A 26,806-nucleotide genomic window follows, 5' to 3' on the forward strand; every position below is an offset into this window, starting at 1 on the left:
CAAAATTCCTGTCTTTTATATATTGATCTTGTATTTGGCAGCTTTATTAAATTTGTTTATTCAAAATTTTTTGTGAAGTTTTTAGGATTTTTTTACATGTAAGTTCATGTTATCCAAAAAAAGAAAATTTTACTTCTTCCTTTTTTTTTTTTTGGAGTCTTTTATTTCTTTGTGTTCCTTGTTTCTCTGGCTAGGACATCCAGTACTATGTCAAATGAGAGTAGTGAAAGTGGACACACTTGTCTTTTTTCTGATCTTTAAGGGGGAAACTTTCAAACTTTTTTGATTGAATATGAGATTAGCTCTGGGCTTGCAATATGTGTTTTTTCTTTAATGGATTTTTTAAATTATTTTTAAAAATTTTTTTATAAACATATAATGTGTTTTTATCCCTAGGGGTACAGGTCTGTGAATCACCAGGTTTACACATTTCACCGCAGTCACCATCACTCACCATAGCACCTGCTCTCCCCAATGTCCATACCCCCACCATCCTCTCCCAACACACCTCCCCCCAGCAACCCTCATTCTGTTTTGTGAGATTCAGTCTTTTATGGTTTGTCTCCCTCCCAATCCCATCTTCTTTTATTTTTCTTTTCGTACGCCCGAAACCGCCTATGTTGCATCTCCACTTCATCATATCAGGGAGATCATATGATAGTTGTCTTTCTCAGATTGATTTATTTCGCCAAGCATAATACCCTCTAGTTCCATCCATGTCATCACAAATAGCAGGATTTCATTTTTTTGATGGCTGCACAGTATCCCATTTTACATATATACCACATCTTATTTATTGATTGATCCGTTGAAGGACATTTAGGTTCTTTCCATAGTTTAACTATTGTGGACATTGCTGCTATAAACATTTGGGTGCATGTGCCCCTTCAGAATGCCACGTTTGTATCTTTAGGGTATATACCCAGTACTACAATCACTGGGTCATAGGGTAGTTCTATTTTCAGCTTTTTGAGGCACCTCCATGCTGTTTTCCAGAGTGGTTGCACCAGCTTGCATTCCCACGTACAGTGTAGGAGGGTTGCCCTTTCTCCACATCCTCGCCAGCATCTGTCATTGACTGACTTGTTAGTTTTAGCCATTCTGAAAGGTGTGAGGTGGTATCTCATTCCGGTTTTGATTTGTATTTCCCTGATGCCAAGTGATGTGGAGCATTTTTTCATGTGTCTGTTGGCCATTTGGATGTATTCTTTGCAGAAATGTCTGTTCATGTCCTCAGCCCATTTCTTGATTGGATTATTTGTTCTTAGGGTGTTGAGTTTGATAAGCTCTTTATAGATTTTGGATAGATACTGGCCCTTTATCTGGTATATCATTTGCAAAGATCTTCTCCCAGATAACTTCTGACAGTCATCTTTTGGCTTTGTTAACTGTTTCCTTTGCTGTGCAAAAGCTTTTTGATCTGATGAAATCCCAGTAGTTCATTCTTGCCCTTGCTTCCCTTGCCTTTGGCGATGTTCCTAGGAAGAAGTTGCTGCTGCTGAGGTCAAAGAGGTTGCTACCTGTTCTCTCCTCAAGGATTTTGATGGATTCCTTTCTCACATTATGCTTCTTCATCCATTTCCAGTCTATTTTCATGTGTGGTGTAAGGAAATGGTCCAATTTCATTTTTCTGCATGTGGCTGTTCAATTTCCCCAACACCATTTGTTGAAGAGGCTGTCTTTTTTCCATAGGACATTCCTTCCTGCTTTGTTGAAGATTAGTTGACCATAGAGTTGAGGGTGTATTTCTGGGCTCTCTATTCTGTTCCATTGATCTATGTCTGTTTTGGGGACAGTTCCCTACTATCTTGATGATGACAACTTTGTAATAGAGCTTGAGGTCTGGAATTGTGATGCCAACAACTTTGGCTTTCTTTTTCAATATTCCTCTGGCTCTTCGAGGTATTTTCTGGTTCCATATGTATTTTAGGATGATTTGTCCCATTTCTTTGAAAACAATGGATGGGACTTTGATAGGGATTGCATTAAATGTGTAGATTGCTTTAGGTAGCATAGACATTTTCACAATATTTGTTCTTCCAATACAGGAGCATGGAACATTTTTCCATTTCTTTGTGTCTTCTTCAATTTCTTTCATGAGTACTTTAGAGTTTTCTGAGTATAGATTCTTTGTTAGGTTTATTCCTAGGTATCTTAGGGTTTTGCGTGCAGTTGTAAATGGGATTCACTCCTTAATTTCTATTTCTTCAGTCTTGTTGGTATAAAAAAATGCAACCAATTTCTGTTCATTGATTTATATCCTGACACTTTACAGAATTTCTATACAAGTTATAGCAGATTTGGAGTGGAGTCCTTTAAGTTTTCCACATACAGTATCATATCATCTGCAAACAGGGATAGTTTGACTTCTCTTCTGCCAATTTGGCAAAATTTGGATGGCTTTAATTTCTTTTTGTTGTCTGATTGCTGAGGCTAGGACTTCGAGTACAATGTTGAATAGCAGTGGTGATAACGGACATCCCTGCCGTGTTCCTGACCTCAGCGGAAAAGTATTCAGTTTTTCTCCATTGAGAATGATATTTGCAGTGGGTTTTTCATAGATGGCTTTGATAATATTGATAATATGTGCCCTCTATCGCTACACTTTGAAGAGTTTTTTTTTAAGATTTAATTTATTTATTTGACAGAGAGAGAGATCACAAATAGGCAGAGAGACAGACAGAGAGAGAGATGAGGAGAAGCAGGCTCCCTGCTGAGCAGAAAGCCCAATGCAGGACTCGATCCCAGGCCCCTGGGATCATGACCTGAGCCGAAGGTAGAGGCTCAACCCACTGAGCCACCCAGGTGGCCCCACTTTGAAGAGTTTTAATCAGGAAGGGATACTGCACTTTGCCAAATGCTTTTTCAGCATCTATGGAGAGTATCATATGGTTCTTGTTCTTTCTTTTATTGATGTGTTGTATCACATTGATTGATTTGCAGATGTTGAACCAACCTTGTAGCCCTGGAATAAATCCCAGTTGGTCGTGGTGAATAATCCTTTTAATGTACTGTTGAATCTTATTGGCTAGTATTTTGGTGAGAATTTTCGCATCTGTGTTCATCAAGGATATTGGTCTGTAGTTCTCTTTTTTGATGGGATCCTTGTCTGGTTTTGGGATCAAGGTGATGCTGGCCTCAGAAAAAAAAGAGTTTGGGAGTTTTCCTTCCATTTCTATTTTTTTGGAACAGTATCATGAGAATAGGAATTAATTCTTCTTTAAATGTTTGGTAGAATTCCCCTGGGAAGCCATCTGGCCCGGGGCTTTTGTTTGTTTGGAGATTGTTGATGACTGTTTCAATCTCCGTACTGGTTATGGGTCTGCTCAGGTTTTCTATTTCTTCCTGGTTCAGTTGTGGTAGTTTATATGTCTCTAGGAATGTATCCATTTCTTACAGATTGTTGAATTTATTGGCGTAGAGTTGCTCATAGTATGTTCTTATAATTGTTTGTATTTCTTTGGTGTTGGTTGTGATCTCTCCTCTTTCATTCATGATTTTATTTATTTGGGTTCTTTCTCTTTTCTTTTTGATAAGTCTGGAAAGGGGTTTATCAATCTTATTAATTCTTTCAAAGAACCAGTTTCCTAATTTCGTTGATTTGTTCTATTGTTTTTTTTTTTTGTTGTTGTTGTTGTTGTTTTGTGGTTTTTGTTTGTTTGCTTCTATTTCATTGATTTCTGCTCTGATCTTTATTATTCCTCTTCGCCTGCTGGGTTTAGGCTTTCCTTGTTGTTCTTTCTCCAACTCCTTTAGGTGTAGGGTTATGTTGTGTATTTGAGATCTGAGAGAGAAGCGTGGTGGCACACGTCTGTCACTGCACTCCCCAGGAGCAAGTCTGGGGAAGGCGCAGCTCGCCGCCCCCAGAGAAGAGAAGGAGCCGTTGGCCTTGTGGTCGGGAAAAGGACGGGAAGCAGGGTAGCCTGCCATGGCAGGAAGAGCAGGCCGGTGGCAAGACAAGTGTCACCCGCTCCCTGTGCAGAGAGATGGAAGCCTGGCTGCTAAGGAGACATGAGGGGACGACTAGGGCAGGGAAGCGTGCTCCACTCTGAGGAAGGAGTGTGGGCAGAAGGCAGGCCTGTCCTGTGCCTCTGGTCCCAAGGGGACAGCATCTCCTTGACCTCCTGTCCATAGGGCATACTTGGGCTAGCTACCAGGCGCCATACACAGAACTCGCAGAAACAGCACTCTCGAGAAACGGGTAGATGCCATCTTCCTCCAACATGTGACAGCGTTTGCGGTGGCAGGGAGTTTGCGGGGTAGGAGTGGGGACAATCCCCCAAAGCTCCCCATTTCAGTGAACAGGCGGTGTTCAGGGATCCTGTCGCCTCTCCTCTCCTGTGGGGAATACACTGGCCTTGTCTGCGAATCCGCCTGAGGTCCAGTGCCAAAGGCCAAGCGTTTCCTACACCGGGAGATGGTAGTGTGCATAGAGTGCCATCTTAGGCCACGCACGCTGCTGCAGGGTTTTGACTGTGTCTGCTTAGTTCGGCCTGGCAGGGTGAACCCAGGGCGCCAACATGGAGCCCAGGAAAGCAAGGTCCAAGAGACACCAGCACTCCCGTGACTCTTCTTACCTGATGCGACAGAGCGAACACCCAAAGCCTTTCTGAGGAGGAAGCAGCAGCGAAGTTGGGATCGTGCCAAGATGAAAACCTCTGCAAAAGCATAGCAGTCGCTGGGAAATCAGAGTCGGTTCTGAGGGCTGCTGTTGCTGCTTGCCTGACCCTAGTATTCGCAGCATGATGGGAGAAACCCTCATAGAGCGAAAGCCTCTTTGCCCTGGCATCTCTTCTGGGAAAGCACAGCATTCTTTGGGAAATGAGTCCGGTCTGAGGGATGCTCCTGTGCGCCTGAGCTGGTCTCCTCAGCATGGTGTAATAAACCCGCATGGAGCGAAATCCTCTATGCCTGAGCATCCCCTCTGCCTGAGAGAGAAGCGCGTTTGCGCCTGTGGAAAGAGCCTTAAGCAAAGAGACCTGTTTTTCAGTGCGGTCACCAGGAGCATGTCTGTGGAAGGTGCAGCACGCTGCACGGGGAGAAGAGGTGGAGCCGTTGGCGTTCGGGTCTGGACACGGTTGCGAAGCAGGAGAGCTGGCCCTGGCATGCACAGTGGCCGGTGGAAATACAAGTGTCACCCGCTCCCAGTGCAGAGAGACAGAAGCCTGGCTGCTAAGGAGACAGCAGGGGATGAGTAGGGCAGGGCGCATGCTCCACTCTTAGGAAGGAGTCTGGGCAGAAAGCATGCCTCTCCTGAACCTCTGGGCCCAAGGAGACAGCAGCTCCTTGGCCACCCGTCCCTGGGGCAGATATGCGCTAGCCACCAGGCGCCTACTCTGAACTCGCAGAAACTGCTCCCGAAAATGACGGGGAGTCACGTGCCGTCTTCCACCAGGATGTGGAAGCTCGGAGGAGGCACAGGGTTTAAGGGGAAGGAGTGGGCACAGTCCCCCAAAGCTCCCTAATCTGTGCACGGTCCATGTGCAGGGATCCTGTCGCCTCCTCTCTCCTGTGGTGAAGGCACTGGCCTAGACTCCGAGGCTGCCTGAGACCCGGAGCAAAAGGCAAAGCCTAACCTACCCCAGGAGATGGTCATAGGCCTAGAGTGCCATGCTAGGCCAAGCACGCTGCTGCAGGGTTGTGACTGTGTCTGCTTAGTCCAGCATAGCAAGGTGAATCCCGGGCTTAAACTCGGGGACCGGGAAAGCAAGTCCCAAGAGGTACCAGCTCTCCCGCGGCTCTTCTTCCCTCCCGCGCAGAGTGAATACCCAAAGCCTTTCTGAGGAAGCAGCAGCGAAGTGTGTTCGCCCAAGCCAAAGCCTCTGTGAGAGCACAGCATTCGCTGAGAAATGTTCTGCGGGCTGCTGCTGCTTGCCTGAGCCCAGTCTCACGGTGGGAGAAACTCGCATACAGCGAAAGCCTCTTTGCCTGGGCATCTCTCCTGGGAAAGCACAGCGTTCCTTTGGAAATCAGAGTTGGTTTTTGGGCTGCTGCTGCTGCTTGCCTGAACTAGTGTCCGCAGCTCGGTGGAAGATACCCGCATGGAGCGAAATACTCTTTGCCCTAGCATCCCCTCTGCCTGAGAGAGAAGCCAAGTGTGGGGAAGGTGCAGCACGCCGCCCCCGGAGAAGAGAAGGAGCCCTTGGCCTTTGGGTCGGGAAACGCTCGGGAAGCAATTTAGCCTGCCGTGGCCGGAACAGCAGGGCGGTGGCAAGACAAGTGTCACCCGCTCCCTGTGCGGAGAGATGGAAGCCTGGCTCCTAAGGAGACATGAGGGGACGACTAGGGCAGGGACGCGTGCTCCACTCTGAGGAAGGAGTGTGGGCAGAGGGCAGGCCTGTCCTGTGCCTCTGGTCCCAAGGGGACAGCATCTCCTTCACCACCTGTCCATAGGGCATACTTGGGCTAGCTACCAGGCGCCATACCCGGAACTCACAGAAACAGCTCCCTCGAGAAAAGGGCAGTCAGATGCCATCTTCCTCCAACATGTGACAGCGTTTACAGTGGCAGGAAGTTTGCGCGGTAGGAGTGGGGACAATGCCCCAAAGCTCCCCATTTCAGTGAACGGGCGGTGTTCAGGGATCCTGTCTCCTCTCCTCTCCTGTGGGGAAGGCACTGGCCTTGTCCGCGAATCCGCCTGAGGTCCAGTGCCAAAGGCCAAGCGTTGCCTACACCGGGCTATGGTACTGTGCATAGAGTGCCATCCTAGGCTACGTACGCTACTGCAGTGTGTTCGCTCTGATGCGGCAGGGAACAACAGCCCTGGGAGAGCTGTTGCCTCTTGGGATGTCCTTTCCCGGGCTCTAAGTTCACGCCGGGGGTTCACCTTGCTATGCCGAACTAAGCAGACACAGTCACAACCCTGCAGCAGCGTGCTTGGCCTAGCATGGCACTCTATGCCTATGACCATGTCCTCGGGTACGTAAGGTTTGGCCCTTTACTCTGTTGCTCAGGCGGATTCTCGGACTAGGCCAGTGCTTTCCCAGCGGAGATGCCCAGGCAAAGAGGCTTTCGCTGTTTGCGGGTTTCTCCCACCACGAGACTGGGCTCAGCAAGAAGCAGAAGCCCGCAGAACATTTCTCAGCGAATGCTGTGCTTTCGCAGAGGCTTTGTCTTGGAACGAGCAGCACTTTGCTGCTGCATCCTCAGCAAGGCTTCAGTCGCGACAGGGAAGAAGAGCTGCGGGAGAGCTAGTGCCTCTTGGGCCTTGCTTTCCTGGGCTCAATGTTCGCGTCCTGGGTTCACCCTGACAGGCCGTACTAAACAGACACAGCCACAACCCTGCAGTAGCGTGCGTAGACTAGGATGGCACTCTATGCACACTATCATCTCCCAGTGTAGGCATCGCTTGGCCTTTTACACTCACGCTCAGGCGGATTCTCGGACTAGGCCAGTGCTTTCCACACAGGAAAGAAGAGGTGACAGGATCCCTGCACACAGCCCGTGCACTGAATACGGAGCTTTGGGGGACTGTGCCCACTCCTTCGCCTTAAACCCCGTGCCTCCTCCAGGCTTCCACATCCTGGAGGAAGACGGCACCTGCCTCCCCGTTATTTCAGGGAGCTGTTTTTGCGAGTTCAGCGTAGGCACCTGGTGGCTAGCGCATGTCTGGCCCAGGGACAGGTGGCCAAGGATTTCGCTCCATGCGGGTTTATTACACCGTGCTGAGGAGACCAGTTCAGGCAAACAGGAGCATCCCTCAGACCGGACTCTGATTTCCCAAAGAATGCTGTGCTATACCAGAGGGGATGCCAGGGCAAAGAGGCTTTCGCTCTATGCGGGTTCTCCCATCGTGCTGCAATTACCAGGCTAAAGCAAGCAGCAACAGCAGCCCTGAGATCTGACTCTAATTTCCCAGCGACTACTATGCTTTTGCAGAGGTTTTCAGCATGGCAGGAACCGCACTTCGCTGCTGCTTCCTCAGAAAGGCTTTGGGTGTTCACTCTGCGCGGCAGCGAAGAAGAGCCGCGGGAGAGCTGGTGCCTCTTGGGACTTGCTTTCCCGGGCTCCGAGGTTACGCCCGGGATTCACCTTGCTATGCGGAACTAAGCAGACACAGTCACAACCCTGCAGCAGCGTGCTTGGCCTAGCATGGCACTCTATGCCTATGACCATCTTATGTGGTAGGTTAGGCTTTGCCATTTGCTCCGGCTCTCAGGCCGACTCCGGGTCTAGGCCAGTGCCTTCACCACAGGAGAGAGGAGGCGACAGGATCCCTGCACTAGGCCCGTGCGCAGATTAGGGAGCTTTGGGGGACTGTGCCCACTCCTTCCCCTTAAACACCATGCTTCCTCCGAGCTTCCCCATCATGGAGGAAGACGGCATCTGACTCCGCATTATTTCTGAGAGCTGATTCGGCGAGTTCAGAGTAGGCGCCTGGTGGCTAGCGCATGTCTGCCCCAAGGACAGCTGGCCAAGGAGCTGCTGTCTCCTTGGGCCCAGAGGCTCAGGACAGGCATGCTTTCTGCCCAGATTCCTTCCTAAGAGTGGAGCACGCGCCCTGCCCTACGCATCCCTTCCTGTCTCCTTAGCAGCCAGGCTTCTGTCTCTCTGCACTGGGAGCCGGGGATACTTGTATTGCCGGCTCTCCTGCTTCGCAATCTTTTCCAGACCAGAAGTCCAACGGCTCCTGCTCTTCTCTCCGGCAGCTTGCTGAACTTTCCACACATATGCTCCTGGGGAGCAGAGTGAAAAAATTTCCCTTTCCTTAAGGCTCTTTCCACAGGTGCAATCGCGCTTCTCTCCCATGCAGCGGGGATGCCCAGGCATAGAGGATTCCGCTCCATATGGGTTTATTACACCGTGCTGAGGAGACCAGCTCAAGCAAACAGGAGCATCCCTCAGACCGGACTCTGATTTCCCAAAGAATGCTGTGCTTTCCCAGAGGGGATGCCAGGGCAAAGAGGCTTTCGCTCCATGCGGGTTTATCCCATCGTTCTGCAAATACTAGGCTAAAGCAAGCAGCAACAGCAGCTCTCAGATCCGACTCTAATTTCCCAGCGACTGCTATGCTTTCGCAGAGGTTTTCACATGGCACGAACCGCACTTCGCTGCTGCTTCCTCAGAAAGGCTTTGGGTGATCACTCTGCGCGGGAGGGAAGAAGAGCCGCGGGAGAGCTGTTGCCTCTTGGGACTTGCTCTCCCGGTCTCCGAGTTTACGCCCGGGATTCACCTTGCTATGCCGAACTAAGCAGACACAGTCCACAACCCTGCAGCAGCGTGCTTGGCCTAGCATGGCACTCTATGCCTATGACCATTTCCTGGGGTAGGTTAGGCTTTGGCTTTTGCTCCGGCTCTCAGGCAACCTAGGGGTCTAGGCCAGTGCCTTCACCACAGGAGAGAGGAGGCGACAGGATCCCTACACACGGCCCGTGCACAGATTAGAGAGTTTGTGGGACTGTGCCCACTCCTTCCCCTTAAACCTCGTGCCTCCTCCGAGCTTCCACATCCTGGAGGAAGATGGCATCTGACTCCCCGTTATTTCAGGGAGCTGTTTCTGCGAGTTCAGAGTAGGCGCCTGGTGGCTAGCGCATGTCTGCCCCAGGGACGGGTGGCCAAGGAACTGCTGTCTCCTTGGGCCCAGAGTTAAGGACAGGCATGCTCTCCGCCCAGACACCTTCCCAAGAGTGGAGCACGTGCCCTGCCCTACTCATCCTCTCCTATCTCCTTAGCAGCTAGGCTTCTGTCTCTCTGCACTGGGAGTGGGTGACATTTGTATTTCCTCCGGGTGCTGTGCCTTCCAGGGCCTGTCTCCTGCTTCGCAACCTTTTCGAGACCATGGCCAACAGCACTTGCTCTTCTCCCCGAGCAGCGTGCTGCACCTACCACAGACTACTCCTTGGGACCGCCCTGAAAAACGTGTCCCTTTTCTTTAATGCTCTTTCCAGAGGCGCAACGGCGCTTCTCTCTCAGGCAGAGGGGATGCCCAGGCATAGAGGATTTCGCTCCCTGCGGGTTTATTACACCGTGCTGAGGAGACCAGCTCACACAAACAGGAGCATAACTCAGACCGGACTCTGATTTCCGAAATAATGGTGTGCTTTCCCAGAGGGGATGCCAGGGCAAAGAGGCTTTCGCTCTATGCGGGTTTCTCCCATCGTGCTGCGAATACGAGTCTAAAGCAAGCAGCAACAGCAGCCCTCAGATCCGACTCTGATTTCCCAGGGAATACTATGCTTTCGCAGAGGTTTTCAGCTTGGCACGAACCGCACTTCGCTGCTGCTTCCTCAGAAAGGCTTTGGGTGTTCACTCTGCGCGGCAGTGAAGAAGAGCCTCGGAGGAGCTGGTGCCTCTTGGGACTTGCTTTCCCGGGCTCCGAGGTTACGCCCGGGATTCACCTTGCTATGCCGAACTAAGCAGACACAGTCACAACCTTGCAGCTGCGTGCTTGGCCGAGCATGGCACTCTATGCCTATGACCATCTCCCTGGGTAGGTTAGACTTTGCCTTTTGCTCCGGCTCTCAGGCAGACTCGGGGTCTAGGCCAATGCCTTCACCACAAGAGCGAGGAGGCGACAGGATCCCTGCACACGGCCCGTGCACAGATTAGGGAGATTTGGGGCACTGTGCCCACTCCTTCCCCTTAAACCCCGTGCCTCCTCCAAGCTTCCACTTCCTGGAGGAAGACGGCATCTGACTCCCCGTCATTTCAGGGAGCTGTTTCTTCGAGTTCAGCGTAGGCGTCTTGTGGCTAGCGCATGTCTGCCCCAAGGACAGGTGTCCAAGGAGATGCTGTCTCCTTGGGACCAGACGCACAGTACAGGCATGCTTTCTGCCCAGATTCCTTCCTAAGAGTGGAGCAAGCGCCTCTGCCCTAGTTCGTCCCCTCATGTCTCCTTAGGAGCCAGGCTTCCATCTCTCTGCACAGGGAGCGGGTGACACTTGTTTTGCCACCGGCCTGCTGTTCGTGCCACGGCAGGCTATCCTGCTTCCCGAGCGTTTCCCGACCCCAAGGCCAACGGCTCCTTCTCTTCTCCGGGGGCGGCGTGCTGCGCCTTCCCAACACTTGGCTTCTCTCTCAGGCAGAGGGGATGCTAGGGCAAAGAGTATTTCGCTCCATGCGGGTATCTTCCACCGAGCTGCGGACACTAGATCAGGCAAGCAGCAGCGGCATCCCCAAACCCAACTCTGATTTCCCAAGGAACGCTGTGCTTTCCCAGGGGAGATACCCAGGAAAGAGGCTTTCGCTGTATGCGGGTTTCTCCCACCGCGAGACTGAGCTCAGGCAAGCAGCAGCAGCCCGCAGAACATTTCTCAGCGAATGCTGTGCTCTCCCTGAGGCTTTGGCTTGGAGTGAAAAGCACTTCGCTGCTGCTTCCTCAGAAAGGCTTTGGGTGTTCTCTCTGCGTGGCATGGAAGAAGAGCCGCGGGAGAGCTGGTGCCTCTTGGGACTTGCTTTCCCAAGCTCCGAGTTTATGCCTGGGATTCATCTTGTTATGCCGAACTAAGCAGACACAGTCACAACCCTGCAGCAGCGTGCTTGGCCTAGCATGGCACTCTATGCCTATGACCATCTCCTGGGGTAGGTTAGGCTTTTCCTTTTGCTCCAGATATCAGGCAGCCTCAGGGTCTAGGCCAGAGCCTTCACCACAGGAGAGGGGAGGCTACAGGATCTCTGCACTCGGGCGTGCACAGATTAGGGAGCTTTGGGGGACTGTGCCCACTCCTTCCCCTTAAACCCGGAGCCTCCTCCAATCTTCCACATCCTGGTGGAAGACGGCATCTGACTCCCCGTTATTTCAGGGAGCTGTTTCTGCGAGTTCAGCGTAGGCGCCTGGTGGCTAACGCATGTCTGCCCCAGGGACTGGTGGCCAAGGAGCTGCTCTCTCCTTGGGCCCAGAGGTTCAGGACAGGCATGCTCTCTGCCCAGACTCCTTCAAAGAGTGGAGCACGTGCCCTGCCCTACTCATCCCCTTCTGTCTCCTTAGCCGTCAGGCTTCTGTCTCTCTCACTGGGAGTGGGTGACACTTGTATTTCCACCGGCCGCTGTGCCTGCCAGGGCCGGCTCTCCTGCTTCGCAACCGTGTCCAGACCCGAACGCCAACGGCTCCAGCTCTTCTCCCCGTGCAGCGTGCTTCACCTTCCACAGACATGCTCCTGGTGACCGCACTGAAAAACAGGTCCCTTTGCTTAAGGCTGTTTCCACAGGCGCAAACGCGCTTCTCTCTCAGGCAGAGGGGATTCCCAGGCATAGAGGATTTCGCTTCATGCGGGTTTATTACACCATGCTGAGGAGACCAGCTCAGGCGCACAGGAGCATCCCTCAGACCGGACTCATTTCCCAAAGAATGCTGTGCTTTCCCAGAAGAGATGCCAGGGCAAAGAGGCTTTCGCTCTATGAGGGTTTCTCCCATCATGCTGCGAATACTAGGGTCAGGCAAGCAGCAACAGCAGCCCTCAGAACCGACTCTGATTTCCCAGCGACTGCTAATGCTTTTGCAGAGGTTTTCATCTTGGCACGATCCCAACTTCGCTGCTGCTTCCTCCTCAGAAAGGCTTTGGGTGTACGCTCTGTCGCATCAGGTAAGAAGAGTCACGGGAGTGCTGGTGTCTCTTGGACCTTGCTTTCCTGGGCTCCATGTTGGCGCCCTGGGTTCACCCTGCCAGGACGAACTAAGCAGACACAGTCAAAACCCTGCAGCAGCGTGCGTGGCCTAAGATGGCACTCTATGCACACTACCATCTCCCGGTGTAGGCAACGCTTGGCCTTTGGCACTGGACCTCGGGCGGATTCGCGGACAAGGCCAGTGCCTTCCCCACAGGAGAGGAGAGGCGACAGGATCCCTGAACACCGCCCGTTCACTGAAATGGGGAGCTTTGAGGAATTGTCCCCACTCCTACCCCGCAAACTCCCTGCCACCGTCAACTCTGTCACATGTTGGAGGAAGATGGCATCTGACTGCCCGTTTCTCGAGGGAGCTGTTTCTGCGAGTTCTGTGTATGGCGCCTGGTAGCTAGCCCAAGTATGCCCTATGGACAGGAGGTCAAGGAGATGCTGTCCCCTTGGGACCAGAGGCACAGGACAGGCCTGCCTTCTGCCCACACTCCTTCCTCAGAGTGGAGCACGCTTCCCTGCCCTAGTCGTCCCCTCATGTCTCCTTAGCAGCCAGGCTTCCATCTCTCTGCACAGGGAGCGGGTGACACTTGTCTTGCCACCGGCCTGCTCTTCCTGCCATGGCAGGCTACCCTGCTTCCCGTCCTTTTCCCGACCACAAGGCCAACGGCTCCTTCTCTTCTCTGGGGGCGGCGAGCTGCGCCTTCCCCAGACTTGCTCCTGGGGAGTGCAGTGACAGACGTGTGCCACCACGCTTCTCTCTCAGATCTCAAATACACAACATAACCCTACACCTAAAGGAGTTGGAGAAAGAACAACAAGGAAAGCCTAAACCCAGCAGGCGAAGAGGAATAATAAAGATCAGAGCAGAAATCAATGAAATAGAAGCAAACAAACAAAAACCACAAAACAACAACAACAACAACAAAAAAAAAAAACAATAGAACAAATCAACGAAATTAGGAAACTGGTTCTTTGAAAGAATTAATAAGATTGATAAACCCCTTTCCAGACTTATCAAAAAGAAAAGAGAAAGAACCCAAATAAATAAAATCATGAATGAAAGAGGAGAGATCACAACCAACACCAAAGAAATACAAACAATTATAAGAACATACTATGAGCAACTCTACGCCAATAAATTCAACAATCTGTAAGAAATGGATACATTCCTAGAGACATATAAACTACCACAACTGAACCAGGAAGAAATAGAAAACCTGAGCAGACCCATAACCAGTACGGAGATTGAAACAGTCATCAACAATCTCCAAACAAACAAAAGCCCCGGGCCAGATGGCTTCCCAGGGGAATTCTACCAAACATTTAAAGAAGAATTAATTCCTATTCTCATGATACTGTTCCAAAAAAATAGAAATGGAAGGAAAACTCCCAAACTCTTTTTTTTCTGAGGCCAGCATCACCTTGATCCCAAAACCAGACAAGGATCCCATCAAAAAAGAGAACTACAGACCAATATCCTTGATGAACACAGATGCGAAAATTCTCACCAAAATACTAGCCAATAAGATTCAACAGTACATTAAAAGGATTATTCACCACGACCAACTGGGATTTATTCCAGGGCTACAAGGTTGGTTCAACATCTGCAAATCAATCAATGTGATACAACACATCAATAAAAGAAAGAACAAGAACCATATGATACTCTCCATAGATGCTGAAAAAGCATTTGGCAAAGTGCAGTATCCCTTCCTGATTAAAACTCTTCAAAGTGGGGCCACCTGGGTGGCTCAGTGGGTTGAGCCTCTACCTTCGGCTCAGGTCATGATCCCAGGGGCCTGGGATCGAGTCCTGCATTGGGCTTTCTGCTCAGCAGGGAGCCTGCTTCTCCTCATCTCTCTCTCTGTCTGTCTCTCTGCCTATTTGTGATCTCTCTCTCTGTCAAATAAATAAATTAAATCTTAAAAAAAAACTCTTCAAAGTGTAGCGATAGAGGGCACATATTATCAATATTATCAAAGCCATCTATGAAAAACCCACTGCAAATATCATTCTCAATGGAGAAAAACTGAATACTTTTCCGCTGAGGTCAGGAACACGGCAGGGATGTCCGTTATCACCACTGCTATTCAACATTGTACTCGAAGTCCTAGCCTCAGCAATCAGACAACAAAAAGAAATTAAAGCCATCCAAATTTTGCCAAATTGGCAGAAGAGAAGTCAAACTATCCCTGTTTGCAGATGATATGATACTGTATGTGGAAAACTTAAAGGACTCCACTCCAAATCTGCTATAACTTGTATAGAAATTCTGTAAAGTGTCAGGATATAAATCAATGAACAGAAATTGGTTGCATTTTTTTATACCAACAAGACTGAAGAAATAGAAATTAAGGAGTGAATCCCATTTACAACTGCACGCAAAACCCTAAGATACCTAGGAATAAACCTAACAAAGAATCTATACTCAGAAAACTCTAAAGTACTCATGAAAGAAATTGAAGAAGACACAAAGAAATGGAAAAATGTTCCATGCTCCTGTATTGGAAGAACAAATATTGTGAAAATGTCTATGCTACCTAAAGCAATCTACACATTTAATGCAATCCCTATCAAAGTCCCATCCATTGTTTTCAAAGAAATGGGACAAATCATCCTAAAATACATATGGAACCAGAAAATACCTCGAAGAGCCAGAGGAATATTGAAAAAGAAAGCCAAAGTTGTTGGCATCACAATTCCAGACCTCAAGCTCTATTACAAAGTTGTCATCATCAAGATAGTAGGGAACTGTCCCCAAAACAGACATAGATCAATGGAACAGAATAGAGAGCCCAGAAATACACCCTCAACTCTATGGTCAACTAATCTTCAACAAAGCAGGAAGGAATGTCCTATGGAAAAAAGACAGCCTCTTCAACAAATGGTGTTGGGGAAATTGAACAGCCACACGCAGAAAAATGAAATTGGACCATTTCCTTACACCACACATGAAAATAGACTGGAAATGGATGAAGAAGCATAAAGTGAGAAAGGAATCCATCAAAATCCTTGAGGAGAGAACAGGTAGCAACCTCTTTGACCTCAGCAGCAGCAACTTGTTCCTAGGAACATCGCCAAAGGCAAGGGAAGCAAGGGCAAGAATGAACTACTGGGATTTCATCAGATCAAAAAGCTTTTGCACAGCAAAGGAAACAGTTAACAAAGCCAAAAGATGACTGTCAGAAGTTATCTGGGAGAAGATCTTTGCAAATGACATACCAGATAAAGGGCCAGTATCTATCCAAAATCTATAAAGAGCTTATCAAACTCAACACCCTAAGAACAAATAATCCAATCAAGAAATGGGCAGAGGACATGAACAGACATTTCTGCAAAGAATACATCCAAATGGCCAACAGACACATGAAAAAATGCTCCACATCACTCGGCATCAGGGAAATACAAATCAAAACCGGAATGAGATACCACCTCACACCTTTCAGAATGGCTAAAACTAACAAGTCAGTCAATGACAAGATGCTGGCGAGGATGTGGAGAAAGGGCAACCCTCCTACACTGTACGTGGGAATGCAAGCTGGTGCAACCACTCTGGAAAACAGCATGGAGGTGCCTCAAAAAGCTGAAAATAGAAGTACCCTATGACCCAGTGATTGTAGTACTGGGTATATACCCTAAAGATACAAACGTGGCATTCTGAAGGGGCACATGCACCCAAGTGTTTATAGCAGCAATGTCCACAATAGTTAAACTATGGAAAGAACCTAAATGTCCTTCAACGGATCAATCAATAAATAAGATGTGGTATATATGTAAAATGGGATACTGTGCAGCCATCAAAAAAATGAAATCCTGCTATTTGTGATGACTTGGATGGAACTAGAGGGTATTATGCTTGGCGAAATAAATCAATCTGAGAAAGACAACTATCATATGATCTCCCTGATATGATGAAGTGGAGATGCAACATAGGCGGTTTCGGGCGTACGAAAAGAAAAATAAAAGAAGATGGGATTGGGAGGGAGACAAACCATAAAAGACTGAATCTCACAAAACAGAATGAGGGTTGCTGGGGGGAGGTGTGTTGGGAGAGGATGGTGGGGGTATGGACATTGGGGAGAGCAGGTGCTATGGTGAGTGATGGTGACTGCGGTGAAATGTGTAAACCTGGTGATTCACAGACCTGTACCCCTAGGGATAAAAACACATTATATGTTTATAAAAAAATTTTTAAAAATAATTTAAAAAATCCATTAAAGAAAAAACACATATTGCAAGCCCAAGCCCAGAGCTAATCTCATATTCAATCAAAAAAGTTTGAAAGTTTTCCCCTTAAAGATCAGAAAAAAGACAAGTGTGTCCACTTTCACTACTCTCATTTGACATAGTACTGGATGTCCTAGCCAGAGAAACAAGGAACACAAAGAAATAAAAGACTCCAAAAAAAAAAAAAAAGGAAGAAGTAAAATTTTCTTTTTTTGGATAACATGAACTTACATGTAAAAAAATCCTAAAAACTTCACAAAAAATTTTGAATAAACAAATTTAATAAAGCTGCCAAATACAAGATCAATATATAAAAGACAGGAATTTTGTTTTGTTTCGTTTTTTTAAAATAGTTTTTCATGTCATCCTTGCTCAGTGATCACGCTAATCTTCTCTGCATCATTCCAATTTTAGTATATGTGCTGCCAAAGTAAGCACAAGACAGGAGCATTTTAACACTCTAATGATGAACTATCTGAAAAAATAAAGAGAACAATCTAATTCACAATAGCATCAAAAATAACAAAATACTTAGGAAAAGATTTAACTAAGAAGATGAAAGATCTGTACCCCATAAACTATGACATTGATAAAGAATTTGAAGGAGACATAAATGGAAAGATAGCTCATATTTATGAATGGTAAGAATTAACATTGTTAAAATGTCCATACTACCGAAAACCATCTGTAAATTCAATTCCTATCAAAAATCCAATGTTAGGGGCGCCTGGGTGGCTCAGTGGGTTAAGCCGCTGCCTTCGGCTCAGGTCATGATCCCAGGGTCCTGGGATCGAGCCCTGCATCAGGCTCTCAGCTCAGCACGAAGCTGCTACCTCTTCTCTCTCTGCCTGCCTCTCTGCCTGCTTGTCATCTCTCTCTGTCAAATAAATAAATAAAAAATCTTTTTAAAAAATCCAATATTTTTTTTTACAGAAGTAAAGAATCCTAAAATTTATATGAGACCATAAAAGACAACAAATAATTAAAGCAGTTCTGAGAAAGAATGAAGAAGCGAAATTACACTTCTTGATTTGAAACTATACTACAAAGCCCTCATGCTCAAAACAATAAAGTATACTGGCATAAAAACAGACCAGTAAACAAGTAGAACAGAATTGAGAGTCCAGAAATAAATCCTTTCATACAGTCACCTAATATTTGACAGGGGCCAACATATATAATGGGTAAAGATAGTCTGTTCAATAAATGATATTTAAAACTGAATAGTCACATAAACCAGCATGAAACTGGAACCTTATATCACTCATAAATCTTAACTTGAAATAGATTAAAGACTTAAATGTGATGCATGAAACTAAATTTCCTAAAGGAAAACATAGGAAAAATTCTCCTTGACATTGGTCTTGCCAATAGTTTTTTGGATACCAGGCCAAAAACACAAGCAAAAAAAGCAAAAATAAATACATGGTATTACATCAAACTAAAGTTTCTGCATTGCCAAAAAAAACCAAAAGGGAATGAAAACACAATCCACAGAATGGAAGAAAATACTTACAAATCTTATATCTGAAAAGAGGTTAATAACCAACAGATACAAATAGAAAAAAATATATAATTTAAAAAATAGCAAAAGGATATCAATAGACTTTTTTTTCAAAAAAGTTATATAAATGACCAACAGGAGCATTAAAAAGTGCTCAACGTAAAAACTCAGGGCAAAGTCATTATGTTGTTGTTGTTGTTGTTTACCTCTGAAAAACACAACAAGATATTACTACCTATTAGAATATATAAAACCAAAAAATTAAAACTGACAAATTTTGGTAAATATTGGGGAAAATGGGGAACTTATGTACTGTGATAGGGATATAAATTTGTATGGAAAACAGTATGGAGATTATTCATATTATTAAAAGTAAAATCACCATATGATTCAGTAATCCCACCTCTAGGTATATATCTAAAGGAAACGAAGTCACTATTCGAAGACATATCTGCACTCTTATGTTCATTATAAAATTATTAACTCTAAGCAAGAGATGGAAATAACTTCAGTATCCATATTGGGTGAATGGATAAAATAAGTATGGTAAATATATACTATGGAATACTACTGAACCATGAAAAATTAAGAAATACTGCCATTTACAACAGCATGGATGGATCTTGAAGGTCTTATACTAAGTGAAATATTTCAAAGATTTTATATATATTTTAATTTATGTATTATGATATCCCTTACATACAGAATCTGAAGAAGAAGCAAACTAATGGAAACTTAGAGTTGAGTTGACAAGAGGTGAACCTGGGGTGGAATAAGGTGGTCAAAGGGTACAAACTTGCAACTATAATATGAAAAAGTTCTGGGGATCTTATGTACAGTATGATGATCATAGTTAATAATATATACATACATTTTTATTGTGCTTCCCTTTATTAAACTTTGCATATATCACATTCTTACAAGTTGAAAGTTTATATCAATCTTGTATAAAAGAGGTCTGCTGCCACCATTTTTCTAACGACATTTGTTCATTTTGTGTCTCTCTGTCACATGTTGGTAATTCTTGCAATATTTCAAGTTTTTTCATTATTATTGTATTTGTTATGGTGATCTGTGATCAGTAATTATGACCCACTGAAAACTCAGAACTAGTTTACTTAAGGTATATACCTTGTTTTTTCTTAAAGGCATAATGCTTTTGAACAGTGCAGTATAGTGTTTATTTTTTATATGCACTGGGAAACATAATTTTTTATTTGCACTGGGAAACCAAAAAAAATAATAATAATAATTTGACTTAGTTTATTGAGATAATCACTTTATTGAGGCGGTCTGGAACAAAACCCACAAGACCTCTGAAGTTTATCTCTACGGTACTATATACATAAAAGTTGCTAAGAGAGTAGATCTTAAAATTCCTTACCATACATGCATAAAAAACAGTGGCAACTATATGAGATAGTAGATGTATTAACATTTTTATGTAGATTATATTGCAATACAGATGTATGCCAATTTATCAAATTGTACAAAATTTACACAATGTTAAAAGTTTGCAATGTTATAAGAAATCATTTCTTATATTTATAAATTATAATATGTCGATTATTTTTCAATAAAGCTGGAAAAAACTTTTTGTAGAATTAATCTATTTTTCAAAAAAGGAAGTAAGGAAGTAGAAACTGCATCTAACTCTGAAATAATCGAATATAAAATCCATTTTAGTTCTATACACTGGGACAAAAACTATTACTTAGTTTACAATGAAGGAGTACTTAGGAAGCATGAAGGATGGTCTATAAATAAGGCTGAAAGAGCTCAGTTTTAAGGTTTAAATTTAAAATCTTCTTTTGAAATACTAAACTGACCACCCAGTTTTCCAAACATAAATGTCTTAACTGCATGAATTTATTTCATACAACTCTATCATCTAGTTTCATAAGAAAGCAGCATGCAAATTTTGAATAAGACAGACTTGCTTAAGTTTCTTTATGTTCAACAGTAAAGGATACTTCCCTAAAAAGAAGAAAAATCAGCGTATTTATTATGATAATTATTATTCATAATGAGATTCATATTGAATTAGGGAATATATATCCTCAGAGGGGGTAAAGTAAAATGAAATTTATTTTGGTAAATGTGTCTATGAATAGTCAATACAATGCCTCAATATAAATGAATATTATCATTTTGAACAATTTAATTACTATTATTAGAATTATTATAAGTATAAAAATAGCTATCATTTTAGCATGGAATATGAGACTCTCATGCTCCATGCTTCATCACATCCACACAACAATTCTGCATAATAAGTATTATCATCACCATTTCATGGGTGAAAACACTGAGGCTAACACATTTAGATAACTGGTTTATGATTACATGGCTAGTAAGGATGCATCACACTAATTTAGGCTTTATGATTTCAGAACTGTACTCTTTCCACTGCACATTCTATTACTCTGTAAATACTTGGCTTGTTTTCATTTAGTTCTTTAATTGTATTCATGTGGTGATGGCTTAAAGCTTCATTTAAAGGAAGCTTAAAAAATTCATTTAACCAAAAGCTCCCAAGAATTAAAAATGTCATGGATATCATTAGTTAATGGGTAACTATATATTTTCCACTCTAGTGAGATAACAATCAGAGTATTTTTCTAAGTTTTAGTCTCTGAGTGTTCAAAAGGACTTTGTTAAAATAGAAATATTTAGACAAAGGTGATCAAAACTCTGGATCAGGTCACCTTAAGATAAATATTAGGAAACTGAGGAAACAAATGGAGATTTGAACACTGAGCTATGATATAATGAATGGTTTAAAGTATTTAGTAGAGCATAGAAAAGCCCTTTAAAGCCTGGGCTTAGCCTAGCATTGCAGCTTCTGGGATATCTGTCTATCTATCATCTACCTAGCTATTCATCTATCTATCTATCTAGATGTAAATTTGAAAACTTTTTCAACTTAAAGATTTTGAGAAATAGAACATAATTAGCACCATAGAAGATCTGTTTATGATAACAACCTAGCCCCTCCTCCCAGTTTGTTAATATTCTCTCTTATTTAATGTAACATTGTGCAAATAGACCACTACTGATCTGCCATTATGAATGAAATAACTATAATCATCTGTTTGCATATCCTGGTGAAAATATTCATTTAGTTCCATGTTGTATTTCTAGGAATGGACCAAATTTTTTTTTTAATTTTTAAGTTTTCTAAATATTGTCCAACTTACCTCATATGTTTTTATTATGTGCACTGTCATTCCTTCACATTCTTGCAAGACATTTTCACTGTGGCCCAATATGGTAAGTGTGTAATAGTATGTCATTCCAGGTTTTCATTTATTTTTAATTTAATTTAATTGAATTCCAGATTCATAATAAAGATAAACAGTTTTTATATATGAGTGGCCATTTGGATTACCCTTTCTGTAAAGTACATGCTCAAATCTTTTGATATCTTAACATTGTGTCATACTGATTTCTTGAAGAGTAGATTTTCTGAATGAACTTTTAGCTGTGTAGGTCTTCTCTATTTTATTATGAACTTGTTTTCATTTCAAAATCTTTATATTTATTTTCATAAACTGCTTTTATTTTGTTTTGTCTATTATCTATCTATCTATCTATTTATTTGCAAGCAAGAGAGCGAGCGAGCAAGTGAGAGCGTAGGGAGGGATAGAAAAAGAAGGGAAAAGAATCTTAAGCAGGCTCCAGGCTCAGCACAGAGCCCAACACTGGGCTCTATTTCACAACCCTGACATCATGACCTGAGCCAAAATGAAAGAAAGAAAATAAAAATAAGGTGTTAAAAAAAAAGGAAAAAGAATTGGAGGTTTAATTAAGTGAGCCACCCAGGCACCCCTGTGGTATCTTAAATTAGCTGTCATATCTTTAAAGTTCTAGAGTATCCATTTAATTCATTTATAAAATCTTTCTCAATATCATTTTTAGTTTCAGTTTTTTGTTCAATTTGCTTCCCCTCTCATTTCTTTGAGCAGAGTAATCAAGCCATTTTACAATCTTTATTGATCATTTTAACATCATACTTAATCCCATTTTGTCTATCAAATATTGTTAATGGTTTTTCTCTGTGTGCTCTGTTACATTTTGCTATGTTCAAGGCATTATATTTGAAACTCTTATTGAGTAGGGATAATTAAGAGCTATAATAATGGTATGGTCCTCCTTGGCAGGATTTTCTCTTATATCTGAGACTCTACAAGACAATCATATTCCAAATTCAGTGATTGACTTTCTCAGTTTACACAGAAGGCAAGGTAGGCTATAGTCTTATTTCTGCTTCTCCTTGTGCTTTGGGGATCTCAACTTAAATTTGGGTTGTACCAAAGTTTTCAAATTTGATTGCTGCTGGATTTTGAATTTTGTTTCTCTAGTATCAAGTGTCTATTAAAAACACAGCTCAGTGTGTTTTAGCAGTTTCAAATGCTCTCATAGCTAAAATGGCTTCAGGCATATATCTCTAGACTCTCATTGTGTTTCGTATTTTGACCCAGTAATCCCTCACTTATTTTTATAATCATTCTGATATTTTTAACTTTAAAAGCTATTTTGTCTGGATTTTTAAGTTGTCTTAAGTAGGAGTTTTTAGATCACCATTACTAGAAGCAACAACAAATATACATGAAAATTTCTGCAGTAGTTTATCACATCTTTATGGCTTTGAACTTCCATAAGCCGAGGCATCCTTCTCTAATCACTTAGGCTAACTCCAATTTACCCTTTAAAACAACACAAGAATTGCTTCATTTAAGAACATGTTCAGGGATGACTCTTCCCCACTGTTCTTACCAACATTCCCACACACTCTTTGCTACCCACACCTTGTTTATGAACTTTCATTAGGTATATCAGCATCACCAGAATTTTGCTCTATTGTATTTTTGTCCTTTAGAGCTTTAGTTAAATATGAATTCCATAGAAAGTTGTCCCTTTTCTTTCAAACCTGGGTTAGTTATTTCTTCTCATTCTTTGTCAGAAGCTACTTTATTTACAGCTGTATTGTGACTTTGGAGCCTTTACAGTTTTTTGACTGGAAAAATCACCCATCCCTGAGATTTTTACGCAGCTTCCTAGCTGATATTATTCAGAAATCTGTTCAACACAGACTTTTTCAGGGAGCCCCTTTCGGACCACTCAGTTACAAAACCTCTTCTCAATCACTGCTCTTTTTAAAATGTGCTTATTTAGTTCAAATATGCATCACTATTAAAGAAAAACCAGTATGATTTTTTTCTTTTTAAAGTTGGCTTACCTATTATCTATCTCTCCCATTAAAATGATTCCTCTGGGCTGGGGTTTTGTTGTGCTCATCTTAGGCCAGGCACTCAATAAATTGTCTCTGAATGATTGAATTGTTTGACTCTCTTGCTAGATTCTCAACTTCATGAGGCCAAGGATTGTTCTATTCAGTCCTTCTTTATCCTCAATGTCTGTTATATTGCAGTCACTTACGTGAGTAATGGGAAAAATCACAGAAAGAAAGAGTTAAAACTACAGAAAAACCCCGTAGGTTCAATAACACAAAGCTTTCTAAAATTATTTAGCCCAAGAATTGAATACTGGTTGCACTTTGGATTTTTTTACATGGTATTGAAATTAATTTAAATGGAAATACTTGAATGGTAGAATTATAAAAAAAAATTATAAAAGCAACTTGCTCCTTAAAGTAAGAATTATATAGGGCCTCTCTTCTAGAAGCAAAATTTTCAAATGTCAAACATCTGAAAGCATAGAAGGAGAAGTAAGAGTGTGAATTGTACTTCAATGCTCTTTTCTTTATATTCAGCAAACAGCTTCATTCACACCTTTCCAGTTTTTTCAACTCTTTTGACAAAGCCTTCAGAGGAGTTACTGCTGATGACCACCATCACAGCCTGACAGGAGAAATTTTATAAAGAAAAATAATAGCATGTTTTTCCCAAATTGTTAAGGATATCGTGAAGCTCTGTTGGATTCAAAGGAGGAATGTGCAATTCCATGCTATACATAATAATAACTAATTTTAATAGTGGCTTTGCAATTTTTCAGATATATCCATTTACTGAAACCACTATCAAATAAACAAAAACAAACAAATTAACAGGGGTTTGAGACAGGAATTATCTAATCTAAAAATAGCACATGTTCACAGAATACACAACACATATCCCAAGTACTTCTCTAGGTTTCAAGTAATAGTCAAAACAATAGTAAACATGATTCAGACCCTACCAGTCAAATCATAAATGGGACCTTAACTGTAAATCCTTATCTTTAGATCAAAGCGGGTAATTGGGTGCTGAAGATACATTATAGAACTAATATGTTATAGAACTCCTCTGAAATGAGTCATTTATTCCATCACTTTTCCTGCACAGCTGCTGACCCATGTTTTGGTTCCTGGAAATAGCTGCTACACTGTCACACTTCTTAAAAGCACATATATTGATAACTCTACTCATTCCTCCATTCCTCTGTGACTGTCACTGTGTTAAAATGTGGAGTCAGCTGACTCACTTGTGGTGGTAATAAAGTAGATGAGTTTGCAAAGTATTTTGTTATTTATAAAAATGCAAAAACCAAATTACATTGAAATCATAAGGGGTGTTCAGGCAGAGCTGTAGGATGTGGTTTCTTGTGTAATCCACAGAGATTAGCTCCAACACATATTTAAACTCTCCTCTAGGAGCAACCTTAGTGGTAAAACAAGAAGATAAACAGATGTATACACACCCCGGCACAAAATTATCACTTATGTTTGGCTTCCTAGTCTCCTCGTGTTACTTATTTATCTTAACTTCTCTCTGAAATCAGGGAACACAGAATCTCAATCAGTTGACATTTTTCTACTGAGTTACCCAATAGTCTGATCATACCCCTAAGACTTTTTTAAATTATTTCACTCATAATCCCAAATCTGCTTTGCTTCCTCATCTTAGTACACTGTAATTTGATTTCAAAATGAGGACAGTTGTCAGTAATGCCACATTCATTCATCTATTTTACAATTCCATGTACTTAGAACTATGAAGATATGTTAATAACATCCATTCCAATAAGCCACCCTAAATTTATTATCATGAAACAAGACCTCAAGAAAGAGAATTCAAAATCATCCATGTATTTTCAATGTATTGCAATAAAGCCTTTATCAATAGACTTCCCTGTGCACATGGTGGTCAAATTGCTGGTGAAAACCAGCCAGATCTATTACAAGCTTTCTCATGGCTTCTAGGAAACCCAAGTGAGCCTTTTTTGATACTGGGAAGGGATAAAGCAGGGAAGGGATAAACAGTGATGTAAGAATTGGCTAGACAAAAGTAATGACTCTCATTACAAAGTGAGTATTTTAAAGCAAAAGAGCCTGTTGGGAATATTGTTTCATAAAATAGTGTTTTTTTTTAATTAACTTTTTAAAATTCAATTAGTTAACATATAGTGTACCATTAGTTTGAAATGCAGATTTCAGTTATTCATCCATAGCATATAATAGCTAATGCTCAGTACTTACTGTTATAGCTTCTTGAAAGCAGAATTTTTACCCCCTGAGCCACCCAGGCGCCCTTGAAAGCAGAATTTAAGATCATATTTTCTGATTACTTCCATGTAGTACAACACTTTCCTGCTAGCAACCTTCAAAACATACTGTTTGTAAGAGGAATTTCTTTAATAATAAATAAATAGGAATTTATTTTAATTTATAATTATATAAAATAAATAGGAATTTATTTAAATTTATTTAAATATTGCACACTGTTTCATTGTTCATAAATAAGGTGATGATATTATAGCCATTAGTTTGTAGCACTGATATATCACTTTCTTTTTACTTCTCAGTGCATTCACTTTGCACAAAATAGATATATATTTTAAACGAATCTGAATCTGTGGCAAACTTTTAAAAAACCCTATACAGTAAAGTTTATCATTTTAAGTAATCTCAATTATCTTCCTCAATTGTGATAGTACATCCTTCTATCCAGGCCAGATATTGTATGAGGGATTTGAAGAGACATACTTTTTAAATTTCACTTTTCTCATTGGCAAAATGCTGATCATGATCCTACAATAATATACACTTACAATTTTCTGATGAAAATTTATTTATTTATTTTAAGATTTTATTTCTTTATCAGAGAGAGTGGGCGAGAGAGCAAGCACAGGCAGACAGAATTGCAGGCTGAGGCAGAGGGAGAAGCAGGCTCCCGGCCGAGCAAGGAGCCCGATGTGGGACTCAATCCCAGGACGCTGGGATCATGACCTGAGCCAAAGGCAGCTGCTTAACCAACTGAGCCACCCAGGCATCCCTTTTGATGAAAATTTAATCTGTATAAACAATATATTTGCTGTAATGCGTGGTTCATGGAAAACATCTTATTTAATTATAAGCAACAACAGTATTAGAAATTAAGTAAATATGTCTATAATATTTAAAGTTTTAACACATAATTCCAGTGATTTGCCTTATTTTCTCAAATCCCTTTACCACTTTCATTGACAGAGTCAAATGTACTTTTTCTACCAGTAGGCAACTCTTTGTCTTTTGTCAGA

The 26,806-nt window shown here is 42.9% G+C and overlaps 1 non-coding gene across 1 annotated transcript; it reads right to left on the reverse strand.

Annotated features, from left to right (window-relative positions):
- Window positions 1–17,111: 17,111 nt before the first annotated feature.
- Window positions 17,112–17,220, reverse strand: LOC131813365 (U6 spliceosomal RNA). The gene has a single exon (XR_009346778.1). It is a non-coding gene; the product is annotated as a U6 spliceosomal RNA (small nuclear RNA).
- Between the last annotated feature and the right edge of the window lie 9,586 nt (window positions 17,221–26,806).

Source organism: Mustela lutreola, chromosome 12 (assembly GCF_030435805.1).
Source record: "Mustela lutreola isolate mMusLut2 chromosome 12, mMusLut2.pri, whole genome shotgun sequence".
Classification (NCBI taxonomy): domain Eukaryota; kingdom Metazoa; phylum Chordata; class Mammalia; order Carnivora; family Mustelidae; genus Mustela; species Mustela lutreola.